At 42.0% G+C, this 12,100-nt stretch overlaps 1 long non-coding RNA gene across 1 annotated transcript in view; it reads left to right on the top strand.

Annotated features, from left to right (window-relative positions):
* LOC141096312 (uncharacterized) overlaps window positions 1-12,100 on the top strand; it is a 32,857-nt gene that overhangs the window by 12,086 nt on the left and 8,671 nt on the right. Inside the window, exons 2-3 of the long non-coding RNA XR_012233646.1 lie at window positions 1,454-1,606; window positions 1,933-2,111. This is a non-coding gene — a long non-coding RNA (uncharacterized lncRNA). The remainder of the gene's footprint in view (window positions 1-1,453; window positions 1,607-1,932; window positions 2,112-12,100) is intronic.

Genomic DNA, 12,100 nt, shown 5'->3' with positions numbered 1-12,100 from the left:
CGCTGTGCCCGGCGGGCAGCCTCCTCCTTGTACTCCTGAGAGACGCCGGGACCCAGAACCTCCATCTCTTCTTCATACCACACCAACCACTGGCTTTTCTGGATGGGGATCCCTGTCTCCAGTGCTCGTCCTTCAGACATCTGGGAGGAGGTGGCCGGGCTATTGCCCACCAGTAGATCGATTAAGGCCTCTTTAGTCAGTCCCTGGTAGTTCAGGCCAAGGTCTCTGGCTCTCTCCTGTAAACTGCATACAGTCCAATTTCTGTACTCACTCTGTGGGTGGTTCTCCATTGGGTGACACTCTGTTGATCCCACTGCTGCCACCAGTTGTCACGGGGTCCTTCTCTGGTATCACACAATCAACAGAGCAAGCGAAGAGTGAACAATTCCAAGACCTTTATTCAGGCAAAAATACGAAAAGGTCCATATTCAGTCCACCACACAAAGGATAAGATAGTCCAGAATAAGAATGCAGTCCAGTATCAGGATAAAATGTCCAGGGAATGAGATTCCAAAGCTCTAGCACCAGAGGATAAAATGGGTCCTTCTCTCTCTGAAGTGCTGTCTGTGCACGATCCTGTCCACACCGGAACTGACTTGTCCAGCTGCTGTTCTTCCCCCCACCCCCTTCCTTGTCCAGGGGTATTTAAACCAGTTGAGGTGGTTTCCAGGCCTCCCAGAGGAGAACAAAGGGCCTTAGGGATTAATGCACTACAGGGGGTCATCAAGAGACAGATACAGTGAGGCTGTAGACTTACAATGTAATAAGAAAAACACTATGAAAATAACTGAAATAGAAAAATAGGAATATACAAAAAATGATATCCACATAACATATCACACCATCACAGGGTCCATACTGGGGTGTGCTGGTTCATATTCTGGCATATGAGGACCTGCTTCATCTTCTGTCCTGGGATGTCTGCATGGCGGTTCAGCAGGACCTGAAGTGGAAGATGAGGAAGAAGACGATGAGGAGGACAAATTTGAAAAATAAAGAAATGTGAGATCCTCTCCCTCCACTTAATAGCGTTGTTGGGATGAACGGGATGAGTGGGACAATATTTTTTTATGAATGTGGTGATTGTATCAGTACTTTAACTGATTGTGTGTGTGTGAGACAGTGCTTGGTGTAAACTTATTTGTCTGAAAAGAAAAAGCTAAAAGAAAAAAAACAGCAACCAGAGAGAAAAAAATGTCAGTGAAAAGAAAAGTGTAAAACAGCAGGCACAAGCTCTGATGAGTGGATCTCCTCACTAATCAAAGCCTGGAGGCTGCTGGATGTGTGCACGGAGGAGGTAAATGCAGGAGGAGGGATAGACATACTGACAATCCCTCAACCTCCAAACTCCAGGTGATTAACCTATCGGATGTTGAATTAAGTAAATCACATTTAGATGTATTGAGCCTGGGTCTAAGTTTCTCACCTACTACCTCTTTTCATTTTTTCTCAGCTGTGAAGGATCTTCACTTATTTGCACAAAAACTAATTCTAAAAAAACTACATGACAAATCCAATGCAGGATAGGAGTGGATAGAAAGAGTGCAGGAAGCTATCTCAATTTTGAAAGAATTGAATAATGAACAAGATAAGCTTACAACCATGGGTAAGTTTATACCACCAACCTCCCCAAAATTTCCACCCTTGCATTTGTATCCTAATGTGGAAGTATTTGTAAAAATGTTAACCAATGAATTCCAAAACATGTCTCCAAAAATAAGCAACAACAACCTCACCCTCAGTCAGAAAAAAAGCTCTGAAGGAATTGAAAGATTTAAAGGAGGTTATTATAAAACTAGCCGACAAAGAGGGAAATGTGGTGCTATGGCCTACAAAACAATATGAAAAAGAAGCATTTAGACAGTTAAGGGATTGTGTGTGCTATAAAAGACAAACTTTTAACCCCACTTCACCTTTCACATTGAACTACAGGAGATTTTGGAGAAAACTTTTTTGGAAGGGATCATCACCAAAGAAATAAGACGCAACCTGATATCGATGTACCCCAAGATGGCCTGCATTTACTTTAATCTTAAGATTCACAAAATCTTGAAAAACCCCCCCTGGACACCCCATCGTCTCAGGCAATGGAAGCTTGTGAAAGGTAGTTGGTAAGTATCTATATTTTTATCTGAAACCTTTGGTGTATACTAGTGATGAGCAAACATGGTTGCCACTATTTTCCCAAGCATCTCACTGCTCGAGATGCTCGGAGCTCGCTGAGTATTTCCAGGGTTACTCGGTGGGAGCTCAGGTCCCCTCCCTGCATGTTTGGTGCTCTTTAGTCAGCCAATGAACATGAAGGGATTGTCTGCCACACACTGTCATGCCGCAGCCATGTTGGTTGTGGCATTACAGTGATTGGCTGGCCGCACAGCATCATCAGGTCTATATCCGACCTGGCACCACCATGCTCATCACAGTCTGCTCTGGAATCAGGCAGTGTAGGGACAGGTGCTGCTGAGCTAGGGAGAGATTTGCTTGTTTCTTAGTTAGTGTAGGTATGCCACAATCTATTATATACATATCCATCTCATCTAACAGTCCTTCTGAGGGCTAATCCAGCTGCATAGATATCAGTGCTAGGCAGACAGTGTATGTGGCAGACTGCAATGGGAATAGCAAGAGGGTCCATTCCAGTTCTGTCTGCTGCTGCTGCTGCTTTTACAGATATTTCTAGACATAGCCCCTGGTATCAGGGGCCAGGAATATATTTTTTTGGTATCTTAATCCTGATTATTTGCTTAAAAAGCAATACAGAGAACACTGTTTTTGTGCTCCATTTGCTTGTTGGCACTGCAGAATACAGCCAGATCCTTTCCATATTACAGCACTAAAAATCCATCTATTTAAAACTATGGTTTGTCCGTCACAAAGAACACATATAAGTGTTCTCAAAATTCTGCCATTTCTGCCCTCTATTTAAATTTTGTTGCAGTATGCTAGCGAAGTAAATGACACCATTTTGCTGTTAAAAATAGTTACCTACAGGCCAGCTATTTAAAACTGTGGTTTCTCCATCACGCGTATCACATATAAATGCGCTCAAAATTCTGCCATTTCTGCCCTCCATTTAAATTTTGTTGCAGTGTGTTAGCGAAGTTATTGACACCAGTGTAAATAGTTACCTACAGGCCAGCTACTTAAAACTGTGGTTTGTCCATCACACAGATCACATATACGTGCGCTCAAAATTCTGCCATTTCTGCCCTCCATTTAAATTTTGTTGCAGTGTGTTAGCAAAGTTATTGACACTAGTTTGCTGTTAAAAATAGTTACCTACATGCCAGCTATTTAAACAGTGGTTTTCCATCAAAAGGATTACGTATAAGTTCGCTCCAAATTCATCCATTTGTATTGAATGTGGAAAATATTGTCCTCTGTTTAAAATGGGCAAGGCGCGTGGCAAGGGACGGGGAACTGGACGTGATGGTGATGTTGCATGCAGAGGCCAAGGACGGTGGGCAAGCTGAAATTGGGCCACAACAAACACCCACATCTTCTCGCCTGACCTTCCTATCTGAATTACTAGGGGACTGCAGCACACCAATAATGAACCCAGAGCAGTGTCAAAAGATTGTTAGTTGGATAGCGGATAATGCTTCCAGTCACTTTGCCACCACTACCACTCTGTCTTCCAAACGGTCAAGTCTCAGTAGCCGTGAGTCTGGACTGCATATTCCTCACCCTGATCCTCCTTCCTCCCCCTCTGCAGAGTGCCCGAAGACAACTGATCCGACATTTGGACACGCCGAAGCTCTGTTCACTTTTCCATTTATAGATTCGGGCCTCTCCACAGTCCACTTGAAGGGGGCAGGAGGAGATTGCATGTAGCTATGCCCAAATATTTGATCAGCCATGGTCACACGAAGTCAACTGTGGGAAAGTTACACAAGAGGTGCATGATAATGAGACACAATTGCCAGAAAGTGAGGAAGAGGACCAGGTGCTGAAGTGGAAGACGAGGTGGTGGATGATATAGTAACTGACTCAATCTGGCAGGAGGACATGCAGAGCGAGAACAGCAGCACACAGGAGCATGGAGGCATAGCACCCCAACAGACAGGAAGAAGTAGTGTGGTGGCCGCAGACAAAAGGCGGGCAAATATTCCCCGTAACACCAACAAGACAGAAGTTGCCAGTACAACTGTTAGGTCTTCCCTAGTTTGGTTGTTTTTTAAACACTCTGCCGATAACCCTAAAATGGCCATTTGTACCACCTGCCAGGTCAGCATTAGCAGGGGTACCAAATCTACCAGCCTGACCACCACCACCATGATCAGGCACATGGCAGCAAAGGACCTGACTCTGTTGGAGGATCCCCAGGATCCAGGTACAGTGACTGCGGGTGACACCACTGCTTCTTCCACTGTTGTGTGTGCAAGCCAATCCCCTGTCCATGGTGCATGTGAACATGCCTCCTGCTCTGCACCTGTTATTTCACACACTCAAAGAGCACCATCATCAAGCTCGTCCATGTCCTTGTCCCAGAGCAGCATTCAGTTGTCCATACCCAAGTCCTTGGAACGCAAACGCAAATATGCAGCCAACGCCCCACAGGCCACACTACTAAATTTGCACATTTCGCCACTGCTTGCGCTTGAAATGTTGCCTTTTAGGATCGTGGAAATGGAAGCTTTTTGCAAACTGATGGCAGCGGCTGTCCATCGGTACTCAGTTCCCAGCTGACACTATTTCTCCCGGTGTGCCATCCCCGCATTACACAAGCACGTGTCCCACAATATTATCCATGTCCTCAACAATGCTGTTACTGGAAAAGTCCACCTAACCACGGACATGTAGACAAGTGCTTGTGGGCAGGGATGCTAAATCTCCCTGACGGCACACTGGGTTCACATAGTGCAAACCGGGACCCAGTAGGACCTTGGGATGGAACACGTCTTCCCAACGTCAAGGATTGAAGGCCCTATATCAATCAGGGTTGCCCCCACAGTCTACAGCACCTACACCTTATCCTCCTCCTCTTCAGGCTCCAACTCCAAAATGACCACATCAGTCACAAGCTGGAAGCACTGCAGCACTGCCTCAGCCAAGAGATAACAGGCTGTGCTGATACTAATATGCTTAGGTGACAAAACTCTCAATGCTGAAGAGTTGTGGACAGCTCTAAAAGAGCAGGCAGATCTGTGGCTGACAGCGCTGAACCTACAGCTAGGCATGGTAGTGTGTGACAATGGCCAGAACCTGGTGGCAGCTCTGAGGCGAGGCAAGCTCACACACGTACCAAGCCTGGCCCATGCTCTTAACCTCATGGTTCAGCGTTTTTCAAAGCCTACCAGGAGCTGCCGTATCTGCTTGTCCAAGTACGCTGCCTGTGTACCCATTTTAGAAAGTCAGCTACAGCTTCTGCTGCCCTTGCCGTGCTTCAGCAGTGTTTGCAGTTTCCGGCCTACTGACTGGTGTGTGATGTCCCCATGCATTATAACTTTCCACTGCAGATGTTTCGAAGGATTTGTGAGCAGAAGAGGGCAGTTGTTGACTACCAGCATCAACAAGGCCATCGGTATTCAATTCAGACTCCATACATAAGACCTCAGGAGTGGACATGGATGTCAGACATATAAACCATCCTCCAAAACTTTGAGGACTCCACCAAGATGGTGAGCAGCAATGATGCCATAATTAGTGTCACCATCCCACTTCTATGTCTTCTGAAGCGCTCTCTACTCATAATCAAAGAGGATGCATTGCAAATGGAGCATGATGACATGGAGCATGGAACCATACAGGGTGATTACACAAAGACCAGCCTCATCTCATCCTAACATAGATTGGGTGATGAGGAGGAGGAGGCAGAATAGGAGATAGTTTCATGAGCTGTAGACAGTACTACCTGCACAACTGTCATACCGTCTGTTCAGCGTGGATGGCCTGAGGACAGGGAGGAGGAGGAGAGCATGATCAGTCATCCTCATGGTGAGGACACAGAAGTCTTGCCTGTTATCAGTCTGGCATGCATGGCTGAGTTCATGTTAAGCTGCCTTTCCCATGACCCGCGCATTCTCAAAATTTTGGGTGACAGCCATTGCTCATTGGTGATTCTTCTAGGTCCATGATACACAGGTCTACTAAAATTGGGCAGTTCCAGAAGGTCCTTGTTGTGGAAATATTAAAAAATTTCCATCTGAAAATGCTGGTGGTAGAGGTCACTGTTAGTTGGACAATCAAGGTGTACAGGCGAGAGAGACTCCAATCTGGGAGAGTTTTCTCAGACCCTTCCATTGCACAGGCCCTGGGGCATGGGGTACTCTCACAAGGAGTGCAAAGTTTGGAAAGATGCTGAGGGAGAACATTGCTAAACTTATCAATGGCCTCCGTGATTCCTCTGTGCCTTATAATTATTGGGTATCCAAGCTGGGCACATGGTATGAACTGGCTCTCTACACCTTGGAGATCCTGGCCTGTCCTGCCACTAGCGTTTTGTCTGAGCGGGTTTTTAGTGACGCCGGTGGAATTATAACTGATAAGAGTATCCGCCTGTCAACTGAAAATGCAGACAGGCTGACTCTCATAAAAATGAACAAGGGCTGGATTGGGCCAGACTTCTCAATACCACCAGATGATAGCAGCGTAACGTAAACTCAAACTCAAATCCAGTGTCTTTTTTTGAAGGTCTATTGCCATGCACCTCTTCACACCCACATATGGGTATATGCTTCCTAATTTTGGCTATTTGCTGTTGTCCTGCTCCTTCTCCTCATCCTCCACCACCATATCACCAGGGTGACCGTGATCCGTGATGCAACACCCACATAATTTTTTTAAAGTGTGTTTATGATGCCCGTAAAAAAATTTGTTCATGTAATTTTGTTCATGTATACCCCCCAGGGGTAAATGTTTGTCAGCCCATACACTTAATGCATGGGTATTACAAGTATATTAGACCCACTCCTTTCTAATGGGAACATTTTTTATGAGGCCCTCCTCCACATCTCTTCCAAGGGGCATTGGAGTGCCTCCAAATTTTTGGCAGCCCTTGCATTCACTGGATAGGCAAACATTGTGGGAGACCCACTTTCTAATAATGGGTTTATTGTTTTCAGGAGGCCCTCCTGTATGTCTCTTCAAAGGTGTATTGGGGTGCATCCAAATTTTGAGCAGCCCTGTCACTCACTGCATATGCAATAACAGTATAGGAGACCCACTATTTAATAATGAGAACAACAAAGCATAGCCGGCTGATGGCTCTCTAGGAATAGTAAAGGCCGCCTGATATGCCTATAAAAATAGGCTTTGTGACTTTCAGAGTTCCTCCTTTATAAATGAAAAAGGATGAGTCTGATGATGTTTCACACACCACATAGACAGTTAAGGTTGTAAAATGTTAAAATGCCATTTCCCAGTGAATGCATTTGTCTTGGTTAAAAGCAATGCTAAAGTTAAAAAACGCAAACATAGTCCAAGGTGTGGTGGAGAATTTTTGTTTTGGTTATTTATTTTGCCTTATATACAAAGTCATTACCCTGGAAAGGATTTCCCTTAACATATTTCCCAGGAAAATCCATTTTGGTTTAGTTTTTATATGTTTTATTGTGAGTCTGTAAAAGTGGCATAAGACTCTGACAACATTGTTCACAGCAGTGACCTGGGAGTCAGAAATGCTTCCAGGCATCTTCCCCATGCTGTTCCCTTGTCATTTGAGTACTGTTACCATCGATTTCTGCAATTTCCGCCATGTTTCCCATAGACTTTGGGCTCGTTGCTCGGGTCAAGCACTTGAGCAACAATCACACAAGCATTTTACATCAAGCATTACTACCATCATACATCAAGGACACAGGGGATCTACTGAATAAGATTGAAGCCATACCCATGGCAAGTGATATGTGGTTCATTACCCTAGATGTTGAGTCTCTATATACTTCCATTTAACACCACAATTGGATCCAAGCAGCCAAAATATTTTTGAAGATGTCTGACCACAATACGGATCTAACTAGTTTTTTAATCAACCTTCTTGAATTTATGTTAAAACGCGATTTTTTCATCTTCAAAGAAACTATCTGTCTACAAAACCAAGGCACAGCTATGGGGTCAGTCTTTGCCCCATCGCATACCAATTTGTTTTTAGGCATGTGGGATAGGTAATTATTTTTTACTGACCCCATAGCATTCATAGAAAAGGTCCTGTTCTGGGTGCACTTCATTGATGACATTTTCATGATTTGGCAGGGCACAGAACAGGACCTTCTCACATTTTTTGAAATTCTAAATGACAATAGGCTGAATATCAAACTCACACACAAATAAAGTCAGAGCAATATTGAATTTTTGGATGCTGTAGTGTCTAAAGGAGAATATGATCATATTGAAACAGACATATTTCTAAAGGATACAGCTGTAAATTCCTTACTGCATCCATCCTCATCACATACTCGACCATTAATAACTGGAATATAATTTAGCAAAGAGGTAAAAAATAACTTTTATTTAACTATCAATATAAAAAGGGTTTAATAATAGCCCTCATAAAAAGTGTTTATCTGCTCATGATGAGTATAAAATGGAAGAAAAGTATTTTCCAAATTAGGTTTAGTGAGGGTTAGCTTATTCTGTTAGACCTATAACCTTATTTTATCTAGGTACATAGGTTTCAAATATATTACCACTCTACCAACCCATTTGAAATGGTATCAATAATTAGTGTTTTTCATAAAGAGGTTAACAGTCTTCTAATTGAAGCTCAATATAACAGATGCTGCACATTCAGCTACACATCATAAATCTGAAGTTTTTTTAGCTCTTTATCTCATCTCACAAGACACTTTGATACCCTTTAAGGGAATCCAGACATATATTGACCTGGTATCCCTGTCAACAAAATTTGCAGCAATTGCAGAGTATGTGTATTAACCTATATAAACCAAGTCAAAACCACAATAAATGGAAAGCTCTCACCCGGTATAAGGTGGGGTTTGTCCTTCCCACATTTTTTCCTTTTTCAATCATCAGGTGGAGATCCCAATGATAGCCTCCCTCCCGACGCGTTTCGTCATTCAGGACTCATCATGGGAGCCGCAGCAAGGTGTATGTGTAACAACTGTAGTAACTGGAATACCAACAGACCAATTCCTAAGAATCAGAAGAATTTGCTCAAATGATTAACTGCTTCACAAACAGGCAGATGCTCTTTCAGCAAGATTTGAAGATAGAGGTTACTCTAAGCGATGCATCAAGAGAGGTGTGAAAAAAGCATTATCAGCCCAAAGAAAAGATTTATTACATTTGAGGGTCAAACCTGTGACAGAAGAGAAGGGGAGATTCATTTCTACTTATAGCAAAAAATGGTCAGATATGAGGCATGCACTGGAGAAATATTGGCCTATGCTTAAGATGGATTCAATGTTGGCAAAATGTCTTGGTAACCTACCCTCGATCACATACAAAAGGTCACAAAATCTCAAGGATCTATTGGTCTACAACTACTACAGAGGACCAAATATGGAAGAAGCATTTGGTTCAAGAGGTCCAAAATGGGGATTCTTCCCCTGCAACAATTGTATTGATTGCCCCAACATGTCCCAAGGATCATCGTTTCAATCCAGTAATGGCAGTGAAACCTATACCATCACACAACATATTACATGTAACAGTATTGGCATAATCTATTACCCGGTATGTCCATGTAAAAAAATCTAAATTTGTCTGACCTCCAGACCATTAAAAAAACACGTAAGGGAACACTATTGAGATATAGTGAACTCCCGGGACATTGTTGACACCTCAGCTTTGAAACCAATACCAAGGTCTATGCATGACTGCACTGCCAAACTCCTGAAGATAATGGGAATTGACAAGGTCTATATAGACAAAAAGGGTGGCAATTGGAGAAACAAACTATCCCAACTCGAGACGAAGTGGATCTCTAAAATTAATTCGGTCCAATCCAAAGGCTAAATGAGATTCTGCGCTTTGCCCCTTTCCTTTAAATCTTTTTTTTATAACTAACTTATATCATGTTTTAACTATTGGTCTTTTTGTCTGTTGTTGCTTTTATTTAACTTTTTTTCTCATTTATTTAGTTACACATCCTATCCATATATACTTACCATAAGTGGTTGCCCTGGCTCCTTGCGGACCTTGGGTGTGGGAGGTACTGGAGGGTTTTGTCTTCCTGTGCGGTGTTGGCGTGATGGACTTCATTAACATTTGATAACCTATATTGAAATGAAAAAGCACCAGTATTTTATATTTTTACAATTTTAAATCATTATACTCTTAAGTAAAAGGGATTTTCTCAGAGATTCAGAGATGTTTTATATTTAAATATATATATATAAAATACTTTTTTCATTGTTAATAAAATACTTTCTTCACTGATATATTTTGTGTAGATACTTTCACTATTCATCACGTCTTTTATATGTGCCCCTCTCTCTCTTTCCATAATGCACGTATATTACCAGTTTTATTAAACTGTTAATTTCTTATTGTACTTAATACATACTCATTAATCTTTTATAGCTGCAATTCTAGCAGTCACCCTCGTTACTATGTACTTATAGTGCAAAAAAATTTCTTTACGTATAGATTTTTGAGGGTGATCATTAAATTATATATATTTAATGCCTGAACATAATTATAATTGATTAGGTCTATTCAACACTACACACTCATAGAATCAATGTACTTGCACTGATTACAACGCACCGATAGTTCGTACCTACATAATAAATGTTTCTATGCTGACTACTATGCATTTACAGTACACACTCACATGATCAATCTATTTTACCAGCAACTACAGGGTGAGCCATTTATATGGATACACCTGGGTGTGCCATTTATAAAGTTGCATCCAAAATGGCCAAATTCAAGATGGCTGCCATGATCATCACCCATCTTGAAAAGTTTCCCCCCTCCTATATACTAATGTGTCACAAGCAGGAAGTTGATATCACCAACCATTCCCATTTTAGTTAGTTGTATCCATATACATGACCCACCCTGTATAGTGCACACCTCACAGGGGAATGCACTAGTATCATACACCATCTTAATCCATGTTTCGTCACTAACCATCACGCACATATAGTGCGCATGCACATATTCAATGTACTTGCATTGACTATTACGCAGCTATAGTGCGTACTTACATAATCAATGTTTCTATGCTGACTACTATGCATTTACAGTACACTCTCACATGATCAATCCATTTTACCATGCACCTATAGTGCGTATCTCACAGGAGAATGCACTAGCATCATACACCTCTGAACTGCAATACACATTCTGTGTCTCTGCTCACACTCCTCACAAAGACAAATCTCCCATAGAGGTGTACACTTCTTTAGACTGCCGGTATGTGAGTCTCCGTGGAGATGCATCTGAATCGTTTGATGGCTCCACCCCCGTCTGACATGTCAGACGGGGAGTGGACTGGCTGCAAGAGACGCTGAACTGCAGTGACATCACATCCGGCTTTGTTGACGGAAGCACCATACCCAGACACTGCCACTTAGTTACCACGTACATACAAAAGCCCCCTAGGATGAAGCTAACATGAAACATGCATCGGGGCTCCACACTGCATAACCAGGTCATGTATACCTTACTTACTTAGAGTCTTCATTACTATTATTGGGAACAACCACATAGTATTATGCTTGTTTCCGGTACTGTGGGATCATTTTCAGGTATCATCTTTGCTAAGTAACTCCACATGGAAATTTCATTTTGAGCATAGCACTTTATATCTACCACAACAAACAAAGTTATTGATCTACTTTAACATAATCATGTTTTTTTTTATAAAATATGTGCAAGAAGGGTTAGGTTCCTATGTACATTGATTCTCATATAATCCAAATGTAATGAAAGTATCTTCTAGGCTAGTCTAGCTATTATTATTATTGATTATTTTCTTGACATAATATGTTCCTACTATCTCCACATGAATTTTTTCATTATAAGCACATATCATTTTATGTCTGTGACAATTAATTAATTTTTGAACTACTCCAGTGAAATCAAATTTTAATAAAAAATATTGAGGGTAGGATATTTCCTTATGCACAGTGACTCTTATGGGAATTGTTTATTACCTCTTAGGCCTGTTACAACCATGATTATCACC

The sequence above is a fragment of the Dendrobates tinctorius genome, unplaced genomic scaffold, assembly GCF_039654945.1.
Source record: "Dendrobates tinctorius isolate UK_male_01 unplaced genomic scaffold, ASM3965494v1 ptg000073l, whole genome shotgun sequence".
NCBI classification, from domain to species: Eukaryota; Metazoa; Chordata; class Amphibia; order Anura; family Dendrobatidae; genus Dendrobates; species Dendrobates tinctorius.
This window is presented reverse-complemented; position numbering and strand designations above follow the sequence as displayed.